Genomic DNA, 20260 nt, shown 5'->3' on the forward strand with positions numbered 1-20260 from the left:
AGGACCAAGAAATTATCAAACTTCATTTTCAAATATTTCCATCCTACAAATATTATGCTAAAGAAAATCATTTTAATTAGAAAAACACATGGGAAAACTCATAATAAGCACTAAGTAACTAGATTTGCAGAGATTTTTCTCCAGGCATGGAGCTTCAATGTCAATAAATCAAGCCAGAGAAGAATTTCTGAGATGTATTGTTACTGATTTCTCACCAAAAAGGGGGGCCATTTAAAAGAGAAACATCATTCACTTTTACTGGAACACCCAACTTGAGCCAAATGTAATCATATTTACCTTCTTTATTTTCCTTAAAATATTATTTTGGTCAAGAAATTTTTTTTCCTTTATGCAACATCAGCCTTACTTATTCTTTGCCTAATAAATAATTTCTTCCTCTATTCTCATGTCATAAGAAATGGTAGCTGTATATCATGTATACACCATGCACCCATTTGTACATTAGCCAGAAGCAAATGTATTTCTAAGTGCTTCTGTGAGTCACCAAAGATGCTATCTAAGATTAATGTGTCTCCATCATTAACCTTGACTTACAAAACTTCTATCACTAAGGGAATATTTTTTAAACTCTTATGTGTACTTTAATTAATACATTTTTTAAAGGAAACTTCAAATTTAACTTATCTGCCAAGACAGAAGAAATTCTCATCCAAAACTGTGTATGTGTTAAATATATATACATAATATTCACAGACACACTTTTACACTTTTTCTAATTTCTTTCATCAATTAATATTTATAAGCATAATAATTTGGAAGTCAATCTGAGACAGGGATACAATCTCTAGATAAGACAACACAGATGGTGGCATGCATTCTTGCAGACTATTTTTACATTGACTCTCTTACAGGCAATCTGTTTTATCAGCTTTCCAATGGATCCACAGTCAGAAGAACTCCAAAAAAGAAAATTCCAAGATTCTAAAAACACTTGGCTGTGAACAGACTTAGTGGGCATAGCTTCTCTGTTTGCCAAGTCTCTGGGATACAAAGAACTAAAAATATAGCCCAGCATTTCCTTCCCCCAACCTGTTTAAGCATCTTGTTACTGTATTGCTATATACTAATGTAGTCACTACCAAACTGACTCTGCTGCAAGTGGATGCATGAGCTTTGGGCTGTAACGATAATAAAAATGCTACACAGTGTGATGAAAATGTATTAGGCATAAGAGCTATGCGATCAATGAGCGGATTAACAAATAGGATGACACACACAAGCAATATCATAGGGTCAGGGTTCAGGAACAATCTGGCTGTACGCTGTTATCTCAAAATGATCACAAGTAGACCAGACATGGAGCCTATTTGTTATACGCATATAGTAAATGAATATGTAATCGCTAGGGTAACATTAAGAGAACAGCCAGCTTCATGTCTAACCATTAATGATTGGTAATAAAAGTGACAGTGTTTGTTCAAGAGGCAAAAAAAAAAAGCTGTTTCCTATTGAAGGGAACGCAACACAATTTAGTCCAAAGCCATTCATCTATGCAAGGATAGTGCCAACCTTGCCTAATGCAAAATAAATGAGTCTGGGTCTAAGCTATGCTTTTAGTGGTTAAAGATGCCTATTTCAACCCGTCAAGGCTCTGAATGTTGAACTGTGGTAACACAAAGGCAAGAAAACAAGTTAAATACAAATAAGAAAGCATTACTAGAGATTCCAGGTTATTATTACTAATTAGAAATAATACTAGCACTTAGAATCACATACTAAGAGTCTTTTTTTTAGAAGATTTATTTATTGATTGATTGATTGATTGATTGATTTAAGAGAGAGAGTGAGTGTGTGTGTGTGTGTGTGTGTGAGCAGAGGGAGGGGCAGAGAGAGAGGGGGTAGAAGATAAACAAGACTCCCTGCTGAGCACAGAGCCCACAGCACCTGGAGGCTCAAGGCCCAGGGCTTGATCTCTCAACCCTGAGATCCTGACCTGAGCCAAAATCAAGTCCAAGCCTTAACAAATTGAGACACCTAGGCACCCCACATACTAACAGTCTTAATGTCACTGTTTCTAGAAACGGAAGACTGAACTCTGTTAAATAGCCAAATAAAGAATTTCTTAAGAAGCTACTTCACTATTTTAATAAGTAACTAAATTAATAGGCACACTAAGTTGGAGCAATTGCGATATGCACAGGAAAACAAAATGAATTTTATTGGTTGGGGGAAAATGTTCAAACAAAATATTAATTCCTATGATTCCTTGAATTTCAACAATATCTGTTAAAAAGTGCTTCTGGGGACATAATACTAACATATAGTATAAAAAAAAGGCAAATGTTTTCAAAAGGTTTAGAATGCAATCTGTCCACATAAATTAATGCTTTATTTTGGTTATATAACTTCATCTAATTATAATTGCATTTGAAGGAAACTTAATTTTCTAGGTCAAGAAAATTGCCATAGAAAGTCTAAAATTTCTCAGATCAGTGGCAAACTCACCAAAGAGGATATATTATTAGAGATACATACATGCTCATATACACAGCATTATCCTTCTTCTAAAATTACCAGCAAGAGTTCAAATATAGCCAGCCCCAAACATTGTGAAGGTAAAAGTGAAAAAAACACAATTGTCTTCTGGGTATGCAATCCCTTACATTTTTCTGATGACATAAAGGTAAGCCACCACACAATAGGGAAATTTTGAAGCAACACTTAACCAGGAAAACAAAATAGCCTGAAATGAATTATAAAGACCTTCCATGGTTACCAAAACTTTCATGGGAAAACTTGATTGCTATGCATTCATTTGATAGAGTTAAAAATACTCCAGCTGAATGGCATCATAAAGTGGCCTTCATGTTATCATCTTGACTTATAACCCATCTTAGTTCTAATATATAAGTGGTGTTCCAATTTTAGCCTGACAAATGTGGAAACACCAGTGAACTGTATATATAATGGGGTAAAAAACATGAAGCTAAGCAGCAAGATCCTTGTATTTTAGGTCTGTCTTGTCTCTACTAGCTGGCCTTCATAATGAAGATAACTACTCAACCTCTCAGTGTCTCTGTTTTCTCTACTGTAAAATGAGGCAGTTGAACTAGATGACCTCAAAATATCCTACCCCAGCTTTGATGATTTATTTTTTTTAATATTTGTTTATTTATTTATTTATGATAGACATAGAGAGGGAGAGAGGCAGAAACACAGGAGGAGGGAGAAGCAGGCTCCATGCCAGGAGCCCGATGCAGGACTCGATCCCGGGACTCCAGGATCACGCCCTGGGCCAAAGGCAGGCGCTAAACCGCTGAGCCACCCAGGGATCCCTAGCTTTGATGATTTAAAATAATACTTCAGTCTACTCAAATATTTACCTATCCCACTACAAAATGCTTTCTAGAATAAAAAGTAAAACAACCAACAAGTATTTATTGAATGCTTAATAAGAGCTAGGTAAATTACCTAATTGTTGGGGAAAACACCCTAATCCAACACAATGCAATCTGAAAGAATGCTGGGTTTCAGTTTTAAAATTGTGTGTAAGTGTGAGGGGGGTAGGCATAAGACCTACAATTCTTACTTATTTGTATTCTGTGATGAACTGAAATGAGGCTTCAAATAAGAGAATTATTTATTTTATTAATGAAATGCACTACAGTGGTATTCCATGCTGTTGGTTTGCATAAAATTTGAAAATAATTTTAAAGCATTTCCCACTGTTTTTAAATGTTTCTTAAAATCTAATGAAATTTTATTCTGTAATTTTGAAAACCCAGTTACTCCAGCTTTTAAATACAAAATTAAATGTTTGTGGTGTTACCTATCCAGTAGTTCAAGAAAATACACTAAAATGTTCGTATTGTTTAAAATAAGACATCAACAGAGGAGAAAGAACTATACTATGAGATATATATTTTCAAATCAAATCATAGATATAAAAAATCCTGTTTCTTCTATAATTGGAAGCATAAAGTTATATCTGTGTTTGCTATTTATTTCTGCCCTTAAATTTGTCCAGTTTTACAAACTGTAAGTTATAATTTCCTCTGAATATCAGCCGAAGATTTAGGATAGCTCCACTATTAATAGAATATGTCAACCGATCTCTATTTATAAAGTCATCAAACCCCAGTTTGTTTCCACCTGACCAGGCTCCAAAAGGGTGAAAGCAGCAGGAAAGTTTGTATACTACAGTACAAAGGAACTACAAATGGGTCAAGAGCAAACTGCATAGAAAGAGGCACAATGTGAGTGCCCATGTGTGGCAACTTGCTCGTCTAGACGCGTATAGAATAGCTAACTCACAAGGTAAAATTTCCAGATTATGCTAAAGCTTTATTTAATCCTTTCCCTATCATTCCTTCTGTGTGTTTCAGAATAATTTTTATAAATGATTATAAAATAAAATAATGTATGTGAATATATAAACAATACATATTGTAAAATAATATAATGATATGTTAATTATATATAATAATGTAATGATTGCCCTACACCAAGGAGATATGCCCAATAGATGTGCCTTTAATTTATGTATCTAGTTTATAGTTTTCTATATCTTCCCTTATAGTCATGCTAGCCATTATCTTTTCTTATTTCTTTATGCTATTTATTAGCTCTTCAACCTCTGAAATGTTTGTTAATGCTTTGTCTAAAGCAGAAACAAATTCTTAAGAGCCTAGAATTTTGTAGAGTCAAATACAAAATTCATAGGCTTTGATGCGTAAACTTTGTATCAACTGTTTACTTACTTATGAGTTTTGTCCTTATTCTTTCTGAGAATTATGACTCTATTTCAGAGTTGGGTAGTTTAAATCTTATTACTAGACTGCATTAATATTATTATTTATGTATGTTTGTTCCCTGTAATCATCTTCTATCTGTTAAATCCTTTCTCAAGATTTAGGTTTTTTTCATTCTTGGCAAGTGTTGATATTTTAAAAACAACTGAACTGTAAAGTATGACTAAAAATTATTGGAAGATTTCACAGAAGTATTTTTAGAGGAGCAGGGGAACACTGTGGACACAAGATAACTATTTGCTATATAAAAGTTTTTCTAACTTGAAAATGCTCATAAAAATTACTGGCCAATACTAACAAAAATACAGATATTTCCATCATTTTACAGCCTTAGATTACTGACAATAAGAAAAAATAGATTATTCCATTCTCTTTAAACCAAAAGCATTTTACAACTCAAAAAAGTCTAAAGAACTACTACAAAGTAATATAAGGGTAGACTACTGCATTTTTATGAACATTTATTTTTAAGTTCAGAACCACAGATATGAAGAAAATCAAACAAATCAAACATCAACCCACATGTTAAATCAAGTGCAAATGTACCTTACCATATAGGATAGTGAGATACACTAAAAGTAATTAAGTTAATTATGTGGCCATCACAAAATCTTTTCTAGCGTATTCATTATAATTTTAAAGATGCTTCAATTCCATTTCCAATGGATCATCAATTTTTTTCTGACATTTTAGCTCTAGGCCTCTCTGCTAAGCTATTAAGTCAAGCAACTAATGATGTACAGAATGCAAAAATACATAAGGGGCATTATTACAATTAAAACATATTTTTTCAGTGCAAATTATTGTCCCATATAACTGCTTCATAAACCTGAGTTTAATAACTCAGAATAATAAAACATGAATCAGAATTAAAGATACAAAAATAAGGATGTTTTAGCTAGAAAAGTCATTCCCTAAGTTGATATTCTGTATCACTGCTTTGAACTATTATGACTATTTTAAAATTTAACACTCATAAGTCAATTTTATATCCAAGTTAAGGCAACTTCTCATTACCACCCAAGTTTAGGCAGTAATTTTGCCTAAATGCACTCAATAATCATATTAACATAAAACTATGAGTCTCAGACCAAAAAACTAATAGCTAAGAAATAAATAAAATCAGAAGTTTATTTTCTACTGATAAAAAATTAGAAGACATGAACCATCATGCACTAAGTAGCATAACATTAAAATATATCAAACAAAGCTTAACATAAATACAAGAAAAAAACTGAAAGAATCATAATTTATGCTATATTTCCTAAAAAGAATACATTATCCTTTAAAATGTCTCTAAAATACTTATAAAAAATAAATGGTAGTAGAAAACTTTAGAAAATTTGTTAGTTTTTAATTCCTGTATCAACTTCAGAGAAAAACTCAATAGAGTTGTAAAAGGATAAAGTATATAGGTTATACACTCTGACAATAATGCAATTAAATTATAAATTAACAAAACAATACAGTTTTAAATGAAAATTTCTGATTACTTTTTAAAAAACAAAACTGTATCTTATGTAACAAATATTTGATTCAAAAGGAAATATTACAAAGCTAAGAAGACTAAATTTATTCAATCAACATTCATTAGGCCCCTACTATATACCATATGCCGCACTTTGAAATCACAAAGAATGAGAAATCAGCAAAGCTTTCATAAGAATTAAAGTCAAATAAAATTAAAGTCAAATAAAAGAGAGGCATAAAAGAAGCAAAAAAACAAAAATAAAGTATATCACACATGCTCTAATAGAATGCACCAAGCGTAGTGAGTATCTAAGGCATTGAGGGGCTAATTGTACTTTGGCTAGGAAATAAGTTCCATGAAATAAATCATCTTTAAAATAATATCTTGAAATATGAAGTGTTAAGAGCACTATAGGGCTTGGTGACTTGAAATGGGACTCTTATGCAGTGGAAAAAGATGTGAATCATACTGGCAAGGTCAGGAGTGATGTAATGTTAATCTGAGTCTTAAAGGATGAACAAGAGTTTAGCAAATAAACAAGAGAATAAAGGAAAGAACATATAGAAACACAAAAATCACATGATATATTTAAGAAATTGCCACAAGTTATGATAAGTGAACCAGAAGTTTGATGGTCAAACATAGTGAAAGAAAAGGTTGAAGTGGTAGGAGGCACATATTAAAGATGTTATGGATGAGAAATTAGACTTTATCCAGGCATGGTGAGCATCCAACAACCTGCACATATCACCAATATGTGTTTGCTGAATCAATGTATTCATTACATATTGCTGTGTAACTATTTGCCCCAAAACTTTGATAGTTAAAACAATAAACAATTACTTCACAGAGTTTCAGAGGATCCGGAATCTAGGAGTGGGTTAGCTAGGTGGATACAGCTCAAAGTCTGTGGCTGGAGATTATGCTTTTGGTTTCACTCAAGTGGCTTTTGGCAGGAAGCTACGGTTCTTTTGCTTCCACAGACCTGTTCACAACATGGCTTCCTCCAAAGTAAGTGATTTGAGGAATGGAGAGTAAGCAAGCAACAAAACACTCAGGATGGAAGCTTCAGTCTTTTGTAACTTAATCTTAGAAATCATTTACCATTCCTTCTGTCATACGCTGGTCACACTCACCAAATGAAATACAATGTGAATTAACAAGAGTTTGAATATCAGAAGGTGGCAATCACTAGAGATGATCTTGAAGTCTGATTACAACGGTGAAGAAACAGTTCCAAAGCAACAAAATCTTCTGGAGATCAGGGGCAAGGAAGATGCTGTGGGTAGCAAATTAGATCAAAAGTGACTATCAACTTTCACTCCTGGCCAAGATGAAAGGACCAGATTTATCTTCCCATGTGGGAAAAAAAAAAAAAGTATATGAAACAAAGGTTTCAAAACATGAGGGAAAAGACAGTGATTCCTGAGAGATAAGAAACAAATGAGAGGAGTTTTAGGACTGCCCAGAGTACTGTCTGGAGAGAGTTTCCAGGGAATGTCACAAAAGGAGGAACCAAGGCAGACCCCAACAGTCATTCAGACTCAAGAAGATGGAGCTGAAAGGCTGGGGAGGGCAAAGTGACTAGAGTTTGCAGGGCAGAGTAATGAGAAGGAGAGAGTGCACCGGGGTACAGCTCCAGAAATCTTCAGGGGCTCCTCTCTGAAGAAAGTTCCGTTCCTACTCTTCAGCTGAGTACTGGTCATGCATGTATGGAAACTATCTAAGGCAGAAGAAATAACCAACTGAAAGGATAAGAAGTAACAATACTTAGAACTCACAGAGACCTGGGAATAACTCCTGTGTCCATAAGGTAAAAAAAAAAAAAAAATTTAGTCATTTACAAGATACTGGGTAGAAAGCTTCAAAGAATTTTGCCTCAAATAGTGAGGAAAACTTACACCAAGACTAACTGCTCTGATTCCACTTAGCCACATTCAAAAATATGACTGTGGTACTGCCTTCGAGGAATTTAATGACATACGAAAACAAAGTGCAAAAGTATCTACAGTAATAGAAAAACATCTGGCATCCAACAAGGTAAAATTCACAATGGGTAGTAACCAATCTAAAACTGTGGGGCAAAAAACAAAACAAAACAAAACAAAAAACTATGGGGCATGCAAAGAAGGTAAATATTCATAATAAGAAAGAAAAAAGATTAATCATCAAAACCAACCTAGAAATGACATTCAATAATATTATAATAGAATAGAAATAGTAATAACATAATTGAATTAGTAGACAAGAACATCAAAACAATTATTTTATGTCTAAAAAGATCACGTTAATTGGACACCTAAAAATACTTAAAAGACCTAAATTAAGGGGATCCCTGGGTGGCGCAGCGGTTTGGCGTCTGCCTTTGGCCCAGGGCACGATCCTGGAGACCCGGGATCGAATCCCACATCGGGCTCCCGGTGCATGGAGCCTGCTTCTCCCTCTGCCTGTGTCTCTGCCTCTCTCTCTTTCTCTCTCTGTGACTATCATAAATAAATAAAAATTTTAAAAAAGACCTAAATTAAGCTTCTAGAGTTGAAAACTAAAGTATCCTAAATGAAAAGAAAAATGGAATGGGATTAACTGCTGCATAGACACTGCAAAAAAAAAATATTAGTCAAGTTGAAGACATAATAATAGACAACCTCAAGTAGCCTTATATACTTATAGCTGGAGTCCCTGAAAAAGGAGAGAAGTATAAGGGAGAAAAAGTTAAGTAATGATGGCTGAAATGAAATTTGATGAAAACTATAGAAGCACAACAAACCTCAAATACCAAAATGAAAAAAGAAAAAGAAGAAAAACATACCAGGGCACATCATAATCAAATTGCTTAAAACCAGTGACAAAAAGAAAATCTTAAATGCAGACAGAGGGGGGAAAAATTATACAGAGGAACAAAGATAAAGATTACAACAATTTCCTCTCCAAAACAATGCAAGCCAGAAGAGACTAAGCCACATTTTTAAAGTTTATTTTTTTATTTTTTTTTTAATTTTTATTTATTTATGATAGTCATACAGAGAGAGAGAGAGAGGCAGAGACACAGGCAGAGGGAGAAGCAGGCTACATGCATCGGGACCTGACGTGGGATTCGATCCCGGGTCTCCAGGATCGCGCCCTGGGCCAAAGGCAGGCGCCAAACCACTGCGCCACCCCGGGATCCCTTTAAAGTTTTTTTTTTTTTCCTTTAAAGTTTAATACACAATTCTTGCCCACTGAAAATATCTTTCAAGCACAAAGGTAAGACACAATCACAGATGTGTGTGTACGCATGGGTTCGTATCGATGCACACATTATTTCACCTGGACACTTAGAGGGCTTAGTAACCATGACACCCCAGCAGGAACAACCACAGCTAGTACCCCGATGTTGGGTTCTTTATCAGTTTGTTAGTACTGCCATAATAAAGTACCACAGACCAACTGGTTTAAACAACAGGAATTTATTGCCTCACTGTTCTGGAAGCTGGAAAATGAAGATCAAGATGTCAGCAGGATTGGGTTTTTCCCAAGGCTGTAAAGGGAAAGTCTGTTCCATGCCTGTTATTTACCTTCTGGTGGTTTGCAATAAATCTTTGGCATTCCTTGGCTTGTAGAGGCATCACTCCAGCCTCTGGCTTCATGTTTATATAGTGTTCTCCCAGGATTAGGAGCATCTTGCAGAACCAGAAATTAAGAAAGTACCTCAGAATAAGATATTATCAAAATGGTAACACAGGAGGCTCTAGAATTTCTCTCCTCCTACAGATGCACTGAGTATATAGCTACATGTGGAACAATTCCCTCTCAGAAAAATCCAGAAACAATTAATTGACTCCTACACAATGGGCTACTGAGAAAATATTCATAGAAATGGGTAGTAAAGCCTGAGACAATTCTTGCCATAAATCCCATCCCTGGCACAGCACATTCCGATTGGAAAAGAATCTCCAATTCCCCAGCTCTGAGGAATAAAGGGTTTGGGGCCATACATATATCACCCCAAGTTTTAAGACAGCCATCCAAGAAACAGGCCCTCAAATCATCTAGCTCTGAACACCAACAGACTTGCATTCATGAGTCTCACAGGACTACAGAAAACAAAGTAGCAGTTGTTAAAAGGACACACAGGCACTTTCCATGGCTATAACCTGAGGCTCAGTGGAGAGGAAACCAACAGAAATGCCTTTCTCCCAGTTTTTCCCAAGGAGTTTGACTACGTTATTTACCAACTACTGTTGGGGTCTAGCTTCCAATTAGCTGGCATCTAAGTGCTGACTGTGCTAGTTCCCAGAGCCTATAAGAATCAGCGGGCACTTTCCTGACTTCCCCATCTGGCTTGCTCCAAAAATAAAACCAAGTAACAATATCCCCCTGCAAGGAGCTGATCCACACATCTAGCCCTCTAACTTTTGCAGCTGCACCCATGGGATGGGCCCTCAAATCACCTAGTTCTGATAGTCAACAAAGCTCAGCATTCACAAGTCCCATAGAACTATTTTAAATAAAACAAGAAGCTCTCCAGTGGGCATAGAGGCAGTTTCTACAGCTATCCTCACCTCCCAGGCAGTGCAGAGGAAGCAGACAAAAATGCTCTCTCCTAGTTTCTCCCTCAAAGAGATCTGCCTGCAAACTTTCCCACTGCTGCCTAGGATTACAATGTTCAATCAAGCTGCATAAGGGAACTGACCATGATCCTTCTGGGAGCCTGAAAGAGCTGATGGACACATCTTCCTTGTTTCTACCAGTTCACTCAAACAGTAAAGTCTCCGGCTTCTCCCTGGAATGAGTTTGTTCACATATCTAGCACACCAATCATTACACCTGACATTCAAACCACCTATCTCTAAGAGCTGATGGGGCTCAGCATTCACAAGACCCCTGGAACACATAAAGAGGTTGTTCTGTATGAGAACACAAGCTTTCCCAGTGACTATTCCCTTTGGCTCAGCACAGAGTAAGTAAGTTAAAAATACCCAGCTCCCAGTTTCCCCATGATAAAAGCTAGATGGCATATCTAACATCTTGACTTTACCAGCTGTTGCCTAAAGTTCTTCCAGTTAGCCTGTATCAGGGAGCTGAAAGGTAATTAGTAGTCATCTGGGGGCCTGAAGACACATATGGGCATTTCCCCTACCTTTGGGACACTAACAGGTCTTGGCACACCTTCAACTACTGTGAGCAAATAAGAACAAAGAGAACACTTTAGAAAATCACAAAGGAGAGGCAACCAGGAGCTCAGCCCAGGCTGATTGACAAGATTCATCTCCTATATAAGATCAGTCTGTCAAGACTAGGAGAGGTGGCCCTTTTATCTAATGCACAGAAACCAACACGGAGAGTAAAAGAAAAAGAAGAAACAAGGGAATATGTTTCAAACAAAAGAACAAGATATGTCTTCAGAAATTGATTTTAATGGGGCATCTGGGTGGCTCAGCTGTTGAGCATCTGCCTTTGGCTCAGGTCATGATCCTGGGATCATGTCCCACATCGGGCTCCCCACGGGGAACCTGCTTCTCCCTCTGCCTATGTCTCTGCCTCTCTCTCTCTCTCTGTCTCTCACGAATAAATAAATAAAATCTTTAAAAAAAAAAAAAGAAATTGATCTTAATGAAATAAAAATAAGTGATTTATCTGACATAAAGATCATCACTGAAGCCTGAGGAGTAATGCATGAACAAATTGAAAATTTTAACAAAGAAACAGAATAGAACAATTTAAATAGAATAATTTTGAAAGTACCAAACAAAGATCATAGAACTAAAAAGTAAATAACTGAACTGAAAAAATAATAGAGGGTTTCACCAACAGACAAAACCAAGTGGAAGAAAGAACGAGTGAACTTAATGTCAGGGTGGAGGAATTCATCTAATCATAAGAGCAAAGAAGAAAAAGAAAATGAAAATAATAAAGGGAGCTTAATGGACTTATGGGACAACAAGTGAGCCAATCCATGTATTATAGAGGTCCCACAGGAGAGGAAAGGAAATTGAAAAAGGAACAGAAAAATTATGCAAAGAAATAATGGCTAACAACCTCTCTAATCAGGGGAAAGAAAGACGTTCAGATTCAGGAAGACCAAAAAGTACCAAATAAGATAAATCCAAAGAGATCCAACTGAGAAACACAAACTGTCAAAAGACGAAGAGAATCTTAAAAACTGAAAAAGAAAAGCAACTTATTATGTACAAGAGAACACCCATGAGAAAATAAGTAGACTTTTCAGCAGGCCAAAAGGAAGTGGAGTAATCTATTCCAAGTACTGAAAGAAAAAATTAAGAATACTCTACACAGCAAAGTAGTCCTCCAAAATTGAAAGAGTTTCCAGAATAAACTAAAGCTAAAGGAGTTCAACCCCAAGATTTGCCTTACAAGACATTTTAAAGGAATTTCTTCAAGCTGAAATGAAAAACTGGTAATTAGTAACATAAAAAGGTATGAAAGTATGAAACAGTGGTAAAGGTAAATATATAGTTATATTCAGAACACTCTAATTGTGATGGGTAAATCATTTTGTAATTCCAGTATTTCACAATGGACTAAATTAGAAATCAAGAACAGAAAGATATCTGGAAAATCCCCAAACGTGAAAATTAAACACAAATAGGAGAGAGGGGAATAGAGAAGAATAGATTAGAAAACATGGGCAGCCGGGTGGCTCAGCAGTTTAGCGCCACCTTCAGCTCAGGGCCTGATCCTGGAGACCCAGGATCAAGTACCACGTCAGGCTTCCTGCATGGAGCCTACTTCTCCCTCTGCCTGTGTCTCTGCTTCTCTCTCAGTCTCTCTCTCTCTCTCTTTCATGAATAAATAAATAAAATCTTTAAAAAAAGAAAACAATGAAAAGCTATATTATAAATTACTTCAAAGTAAATGAAAACTAAAACATATATCAAAATGTGTGGACTATAACTAAAGTAGTACTTGGAAGGAAATTCATAACACTAAATTATTATATCATAAAATAAAGGTATAAAGTCAGTTACCTCAGCTTAAGAAGTTAGAAAAAGAACAGAAAATTAAAAGCAAATAAGAAGGAGACAAGAATGATCAGAGTGGAAATCAATGAACTACAACACACACACACACGCACAATATAGAAAAATCAATGAAACAAGTTGGTTTTTAGAGAAGATCAGTAGAATTGATAAACCTCTCTAACCAGGCTGATCAGGAAAACAGAAAAGAAACAAAAGACCAATATTAGGAATGAGAGATGTAACATTACTATAGATTCCACAGCTAATTAAAAGTATAAGGAAAAAAAGTATAAGGAAATATTATACACAACTTTATGCCTATGAATTTAACAACTTCATGTCTATAAATTTTGACAATATAAAGTATAAAAATTCCTTTAAGAAAAAAAAATTCCTTTAAGACACAAATTACAAAATCTCAACAAAAATAAATAAACCGAATAGCCCTATCCATTAAAGCAACTGAAATACATTGTTTAAAGTAAGTTCCACACTGTGCATGAGACCCCATGAGACTCAAAATCCTGAGATCAAGACCTGAGCTGAAATCAAGACTTGGACACTTACCTAACTAAGCTCCCGGGCACCCCAAAGCAATTGGAGTTTTAATTTAAAATCTTTCCATAAATAAGTAACTAAATAAGTACTCTAGACCCAGACTACTTCACTAGTGATTTCTAACTAGTATTTAAGAAACAAATGTTACCAAATCTTCAAACTCTTCCAGAAAATTGAAGGTCAAGCAATACTTCCTAACTCATTCTTTAATGCTAGCATTATTCGCATGGAAGAGCCAGACAAAGACATTACAAGAAAGCAAAACTACCTACTAATATCCTTCATAAACATAGCTACAAAAGTTCAATTTCAGCAAATTGAATCCAACAATATAGAAAAATGACTAATATATCGTGACTAGGACTCCTGAATCATGGTTTATTTCTAGAATGCAAAGTTGTTTTAATCTTTCAAAGTCAGCCAATATAACTCACCATAATAGTAGGTGAAAAAAGAAAAATTGTATGACTATCTCATAGATACACAAAGTGTTTACAAAATACATCCATTCCTGATTTAAATTCTCAGAAGACTAGGTGAAAGACATTTCAAGCTTTCCATCTAAAATCAGGGACAATGCAAGGATGATTGCTCTCTCTTAAACATTGGACAGAAGTTTTTAGCCAGTACAATAAGGCAACAAGATAAAATAAACGGCATCTAGATTGGAAAGGAAATAGTAAAGCTCTCTTTATTCAAAGACAAAAATTCATCTATATAGACAATTCAATAGCACCTACAAAAAAAAAAAGGCAAAACAAAAAAAACATAGATCTAATCAATGTGTTTAGTAAGATTACAGAATATAAGATAATATACAAAAACCCACTGTATCTTTATATACTAGTAATGAACAATCAGAAATTGTTTCTTCTCTCTAACTAGTACTTATAATAACTTCAAAATTGTGAAATACTTAGGGGCAAATGTAACAGAAGACTTTAAGACTTGTTCATTGAAAACTATAAAACATTGCTGAGGAAAATCTTTAAAGACCTGAATAAATACCATAATCATAGGTCTAAGAAGTTAATAGCTTTAAATATCAATTCTCCCCAAATTGTCCTAAACATTCAATACAATTCCAGTCAAAATCCCAATGGGATTTTGTTTTTTGTTTTTTTTTTTTAAGATTTTATTTATTTCATGAGGGACACAGAGAGGCAGAGACACAGGCAGAGGGAGAAGCAGGTTTCATGCAAGGAGCCCAATGTGGGACTCAATCCCCAAGCTCCAGGATCATGCCCTGAGCCAAAGGCAGATGCTCAACCCCTGAGCTGCCCAGGCATCCCCCAACAGGTTTTTAAGCAAAGATTTATTGAATATTTCACCAAAATCATGGTCCATAAAAGATAAAATTGATAAATTAAGCTTCTTCAAAATAAGGAATTTCTTTTTTTAATTCTTTATTTAAATCCAATTTAATTAATATATACTGTATTATTAGTTTCAGGGGTAGAATTTAGTGATTCATTAGTTGCATATAACACTCTGTTCATTACATCAAATGCCCTCATTTTTTTTAAAGATTTATTTATTTATTCATGAGAGAGAGAGAGAGGCAGAGACAAAGACAGAGGGAGAAGCAGGCTCTTTGAAGGAGCCCAATGCGAGACTCGATCCTGGATCCCAGTATCACGACCTGAGCCAAAGGCAGCCACCCAACCGATGAGCCACCCAGGTGTCCCTCAAATGCCCTCCTTAATGCCCATCACCCAATAACCCCTTTCTCCCACCCACCTCCCCTCCAGCAACCCTCAGTTTGTTTCCTAGAGTTCAGCATCTGTTATGGTTTGCCTCCCTATTTTCATCTTATTTTATTTTTCTTCCCTTCCCCTATATTCATCTGTTTTGTTTCTTAAATTGCACATGAATGAAATCATATGGTATTTGTCTTTCTCTGACTGACCTATTTTGCTTAGTATAATACCCTCTAGTTGCATCCACATCACTGTAAATGGGAAGATTTCATTCTTTTTGATAGCTGAGTAATATTCCAGTGTGTGTGTGTGTGTGTGTGTGTGTGTGTGTGTGTGTATGCACACACACCAGTGGACACACGTGTATCCATCCCTGTCAATGGACATCTGGGCTCTTCTGTGCTATTATGGACATAGCTGCTGTAACATTAGGGCACATTTGCCCCTTCAAATCACTATGTTTGTGTCCTCTGGATAAATACCTAGTAGTGCCGTTGCTGGGTCGTAAGGTAGCTCTATTTTTAACTTCTTGCAGAACCTCTACACTGTTTTCCAGAGTAGCTGTACCACTTGCATTCCCACCAACAGTGTAAGAGGGTTCCCCTTTCTCTGCATCCTCACCAACATCTGTTTTTTTTCCTGACTTTTTAATTTTATCCATTCTGACAGGTGTGAGGTGGTATATCATTGTAGTTTTTATTTGTATTTCTCTGGTTCTGAGTAATACTGAGCATTTTTTCATGTCTGTTGGCCATTTATATGTCTTCTTTGGAGAAATATCTGTTCATATCTTGACTGGATTTTTTGGTTTTTGGTTGTTGAATGCGATAAGTACTTTATAGATTTTGGATACTACCCCTTTATCTGATAAGATATTTGTAAATATCTTCTCCCATTCCATTGGTTGCCTTATAATTTTGTTAACTGTTTTCTACCATATACAAAAATAAACCCAAAATGGATGAAAGACTTAAATGTGAGACAGGAATCCATGAAAATCCTAGAGAACACAGGCAGCAACCTCTTTGACCTTGGCCTCAGCAACCTCTTGCTAGACACATCTCCAAAGGCAAGAGAAACAAAAGCAAAAAAATGAACTATTGGGACTTTATCAAGATAAAAAGCTTCTGCAAAATTAGGAATTTCTTCTCTGAAAGACTCTGTTGAAAGAATGAAAAGAAAACCCACAACCTGAGAGAAAATATTTGCAAATCACATATCTAGGAGTTCAATCCAAAATATAAAAAACTCTCAAAACTCAATAATAGGAAAATAAACACCCAAAACTAAAAAAACAATGGAGGAGCAGGGGGTGGGGCAAAATACTTTAACAGATACTTCATCAAAGAAGATATAAGGAGGGCAAATAAGCACGCAAAAAGATGTTCAACACTGGGGCACCTGGGCGGCTCAGTTAGTTGAGTGTCTGACTTGGTTTCACCTCAGGTCTGATCTCAGGATTGTGAGATCGAGCTGGGTGCTGGGCATGGAGCCTGCTTAAGATTCTCTCCCTCTTGGGATCCCTGGGTGGCTCAGCGGTTTAGCACCTGCCTTCGGCCCAGGAGGTGATCCTGGAGTCCCAGGATGGAGTCCACGTCAGGCTCCTTGCATGGAGCCTGCTTCTCCCTCTGCCTGTGTCTCTACCTCTCTCTCTGTGTGTGTCTCTCATTAATAAATAAATAAAATCTTAAAAAAAAAAAAAAAAAAAAAAAGATTCTCTCCTTCTCGGGCAGCCCGGGTGGCTCAGCGGTTTAGCACCACCTTCATTCCAGGGCGTGATCCCCGGCACCCGGGATCAAGTCCCACGTCGGGCTCCTTGCGTGGAACCTGCTTCTCCCTCTGCCTGTGTCTTTGCCTCTCTCACTCTCTCTCTCTCTCTCTCTATGAATAAATAAATAAATCTTTTAAAAAAAAAGATTCTCTCCCTCTCCCTCTACCCCTCCACTCATTCACATGCTCTCTCCTTCTCTCTCCCTTTCCTAAATAAATAAATCTTTTAGTAAAAAGATGTTTGATATCAATAGTTCTTAGGAAAGTGCAAATTAAAACCACAGTGAGGTACCATTACACATCTATTTGAATGGCTGAAATTAAAGATTGACCATACCAAGTGTTAGTATGGATTTGGAACAATGGGAACACCTACACTATACTCATGGGAAGGTAAAATAGTACAGCCCATTTAGAAAAAACAGTTGTTAACAGTTCAACATATACCTATCATATGACCTAAGCATTCTATTCCTAAAACTGTCTACAAAATTTCATACCAGTCATTTTTGTAATAGCCAAATATGGAAAGAATCCAAATGTCCATCAACAAATGATGGATAAACAAACTGGCATATCCAATGAAGTAACACTTAGCAATAAAAAGTGATGAACTATGTATGATACACAAACACACACAAAATGAGTCAGTTTCAAAATCATATGCTAAGTAAAGGAATGCAGGCAAAAAGACTATATACCGTATGCTTTCATTACATAAAATTCAAGAATATTCAAACCTCAGTGGTTGAGGACTGAAGGGGAAGTGATGGATTGTATCACATTTTACACTTTAAAAATGTTTACTTTATTGCATGTCAATTATACCATAATAAAGCTGTTAAAAAGTGGCTATCCACTATTGTGAGTTTTAAATACGTAAAATTTATTCTAAGTTTAAGAATATCACATACATATTGACAATTTCAATCTCCCATAGGATTAAATTTGGTTTCTATTCAAACTCCATCTGTTTCTAACCTTAACTAACTCAATCACAATTCAACCTAATTATTCCCCCAGATTTAAATAGAATACCTTTGCCTTGCCTTGAATTGATGACTCTATAATCAAACCTAAAGAATAGAGAGATTAATGAAGAATATTTCATGTTTCAGTTACCAAGAATCAATCCAATTCTGACGGTATATGCAATTGTTTCTGGAAATAAGGAAACAAAATTTCTAAAATTTTTCATGCTAGCATGACTCCAAGTTTCCCCAATTATACTAAGTACATTCCAAAAATCCACCTTGAATTTTAGCTGGCCAAAAGAAACCAGATAATCACAGTGAAAGCACAACTTAAGTGAGCATCAATTATATGTGCTCCAAGAATAACTTTTTTTATCTTTCTAAGAAAATACAAAGGGGCTCATTTTTTTCACTGTTCTAAATGTTAGTGGTGGCTTTGATAGTCACTAAGTTCCCTCAATGTTCCTGAAGAAGTCCTTGCAATACACGTGTCTCTGGGAGGCCAGGTGAATTAAATGGCAATCATCCAAATACCAGTAAATAAAAAACATGTTGGTAAAGCAGAATGAATGGGAACTTGGGTAGTCTTCATTCTCTGTTACTATTTGACCTAAACAGTATTGACCAAAAGGCTCAAAACCTACCACCTCTTTTACTGATGTGGTCTACTTAACTGCAGTTGAGGACAAAAACCCCAAAACTCAGAAGTCTATTTTATTACAAGAGTGATGAGCAAGGGAAAATAATGCCATTTTTCACATCATTTCCCTTCTCTTATTGTGCTTCACTGTCTTAAGACCTCAGTAAAACAACCTCGGAAAGCTTCTATAACTCCTGGAAGAGCCTAAGCTGACTCTCCATCTCCAGGCTAAGCAAGCAGCCTTCTCATTCCTCCAGCACACTTTTTTAAGAAACTACTCTTCAAGGAAATAGTTCACTTCATTCATATAAATGCCATAAAGAAAAACAAATAGCATTAAACAAATTTTTATCTTTATTTAAAATTCCTCTTCCCTTTCCTCTCTTTCTCACACAAACATTTCTTTACTTCTTCGGGGGTGGGGAGTGGTGGGGAAAGGTGGGTGAATAATGAATTTTATTTTCTGCCTATAAATAGGATTCCTTGCTCTCAATGCAAAGGAACCATCCTAACCTCTTTGCAGAGTTGCTACTGGCAATTTTGTTGCATGAAAATTAGAAGAGTGAAAATCTTAAAGTGTCAGCTTTTCCATGAATCTAACACAAAAAAAAATATGGGGGAAAAAAACTAAGATATATACAAATAAAAATGAAAGTCTTGAATTGTGAATGCCTGAGACAGGCGAGTGCATGTCAGGAAGTAATAGAGACTCAGGCAGTGGTGTACTGTAGCAGACTTACACTAGTTCACAATTATACTAGCTGGTTATTCCAGCTCATTATCCGATTATTAAATTTTCAGAAATTTTGCAAGCTGGCAGTTAAATCTTTGGTACCATAAAATGGGCCATGGAGGAAGTTTTTACATGAAAATCATCAAATGCTACAAATCAGAGCTTTTATTTATTTATTTTTTAATATTTGGAGAGCTAATAATTGAACATATATACCAAAACACTGCTGGATGGATGACAAAAGCAAAGACAAAGATGGACCCTACTAAGTAATAAATACAATGGAACCTTACTTTCAGCGCCATGTTAACTTAAAGGTACAGTTCTACAAATCTGTAATATTTACAAAATCTCTTAATTACCAAAAGATTGGTAACCTGACATGTTAAAGTTTTTTTAAAAAATTGTAACTATAAGAAAATGACAAAATATGCTTGTTAAAAAGAAATCCAGCAGGGAGTTTGTAAATATGATTCAAACTTTTATGTCAGATTTCTGAAATTCTCTTCCAAAAGCCATATTCCCTAGACCTAGCCAAACCATCAGTCTTCAGTTCTGACTCCCAATTTAGACAAAGTCTAAGTTCTGCAGGTGCTGTTTATCGAGTGTTTTGGCTGCAGATTCATCAGTAAATATTTCAAGAGATTCTGAAAGCACAGTATGCTTCAAAATAACCACCT

This window comes from Canis aureus, chromosome 6, assembly GCF_053574225.1.
Source record: "Canis aureus isolate CA01 chromosome 6, VMU_Caureus_v.1.0, whole genome shotgun sequence".
Classification (NCBI taxonomy): Eukaryota; Metazoa; Chordata; class Mammalia; order Carnivora; family Canidae; genus Canis; species Canis aureus.